The sequence below is a fragment of the Panicum virgatum genome, chromosome 6N (genome assembly GCF_016808335.1).
Source record: "Panicum virgatum strain AP13 chromosome 6N, P.virgatum_v5, whole genome shotgun sequence".
In the NCBI taxonomy this organism is placed as follows: domain Eukaryota; kingdom Viridiplantae; phylum Streptophyta; class Magnoliopsida; order Poales; family Poaceae; genus Panicum; species Panicum virgatum.
Window position 1 is genome coordinate 25,986,375 of NC_053150.1, and position 2,377 is coordinate 25,988,751.

Here is a 2,377-nt window from a genome sequence, read left to right on the forward strand (position 1 = left end):
TACAATCTTCTTCTCCGGGCTCCCACAATCCTTGGCAAGCTCCGCGAGAAACACCTCGATCACCAAGATCGCCTAGGTGATGCCAATCACCAAGAGTAACAAGCTAGGGCCTTCACTTGAGCAAGAACCGATCACCAAGAACGGATGCACACAAGCTTCTCTCTACTCAAGTCCTTAGCCTTGCTTCTTGAATCATTGAATGATCAATTTAGTGGAAGATGAAGCTCAAGGTGTCTCTTGACTATATTATGAGTGTATGGATGTTGCCTGGTGTCAAGAGTAGCAAAATGACCCATTGGAGGGGTATATATAGGCATCTCACACGAATAGAGCCGTTGGAGAAAAGTTGCCAGAAAACTGCGTAGCGCTGGTTAATCCGACGATCCTCCAATAGCCAGCGTCGGTTTAATCGATGAATGTAAACTGCCCCTTCTGAAAACTAGCCGTTACATCTTGGGCAGATTAACCGACGTATCATCGGTTTAACCGGTGAGTGTAGTTGTCCACTGATCAACTGAAAAACCAAGTCTCTGGACAACTGCACCGACGTTAACTCAAAACCATCGTCGGTTTAACCGGTGAGTACAACTTCAGAAATCCCTGAAAAACCATCTCACTGGTCAATTGCACCGACGTCTTAATTCAAACAGCGTCGGTTTCACCGGTGTATAGAACCTTGAAACACCTGGAAAAACCAACTCTGGACAAATGCACCGACGTTAAATTCAAACACGTCGGTTTAACCGGTGTGTTGACTTGTCCAGACTCTGCTGACTTCGTTTAACCGACGTATAGGAAAATGCAAGCGTCGGTTAAACCGGTGTTAAAGACTTTTTCTGATTTTGCCTTTTCTGATTTGAGTCTTGAATGAAATCCAAATGTTCTTGAGATATGAGTTGAGAACCACTTATTTGAACTTCTAGGAACCTGAGTGACCATAGTGTGCATCTATTTTTGATTGACCATGTCCATGCTCAAGTTACTTGGCCTTAACTCCTCTTAATAGTGCGATCACTACAAAACTATAAAACCTATACTAACCTAAGTGTCCTTCTCAACCTTATGACACTTAGGACTAGAAAGATCCTTAGTCTTGACATATATATGAGTTGAATACCGAGATCTCCTTTTTGAATAATGGAATTGAGGGGCCTCTTTTGACATATGTCCAAATGAGCGATAATGATCTATTAAGCTGCACAAACTCATTAGTCACAATAATGGTTGTCATTAGTCACCGAAATATACATTGAGGGCCTAGATGCTTACAATCTCCCCCTTTTTGGTGATTGATGACAACACAAACATAAATAACGAGAGAGCGAGAAAGATAAAATAGGATAAACGCAAGCAAACTCGAAAAAGGACCAAAGAGCTCAACGGCTCAAATGAAATCCATAGATATGTCTCAAACCACAGCATACTCAAGCATCAAATGTACATATCCATGAACTAACACCAAATGGTGATACAAAACATCAAAGTCCTGATAACTACGAGCTCTCTCTAACTCTACCCTACCCCTAACTCCAACTCCCCCTGACTCTCTCCCCCTTTGGCGTCAAAGCACCAAAAAGGCGAGCTACTGATCCGGCTGTCGCGGCACGGCGAGGAAGCGGTCCGTGTCATCGTCGTCGTCGTCGTCGGACGGTGTACCCTCGGTAACAGATGGGAGCTGCTGGTCAGAACTGCCTGCTGGATCTGAACTGACTGGGGGTGTAGCTGTCATCGAGGCTCTCATGCTCGCACTGCCTGGAAGAGGGTCCGTAGAAGTGGTAACCGGCTCAGCAGAAGATGTGTCAACATCTGAAGTAGTAAGTGCTGAAGCTGCCGGCTGTGTCGACTGCTGAAGTAAGGAACCCTCTCCTCCTCCCCCTGAAGGTAGTGTCTGTGGTACGACAGGGAGGGCGACTGACTGGACTGCCGAAGGAGACTCCTGGAAGAGTGAAGTCGCTGGCAGTGGTGAGAAGAGTGGACGACCGGCAGACCCAAGTAGTGCGGACATCAAGAACGTTGTCTCCGGTGTCGCTGAGGTAGCTGGAGCTGCAGTAGGGGCTGGAGCTGGAGTGACTGCAAGCTGAGGTGCTCCAACACCCTGAAGGCCTGGCTGTCCTGGCTGCTGCGGGCCGAGTCCAGTGTGAGTGTACAGCTGAGTAATCATCCCGAACATCGCCATCATGCCCTGCTGCATCTACTGGAACTGAGCGTCTGTCCTCTGTGAAACTCTGTCAATGAGCCTGACAAAGCGCTCCTCCATTGCAGCACGCTCTCGGGCGGCCTCCCTCTGTATCGCTGCAAGCTGAGCCTCATGGGCTCTCCTGGCCTCCTCCTGAGCGATCCGATCCTCTCTCTGCTGAGTAACAAGTTGCTGAAGAAG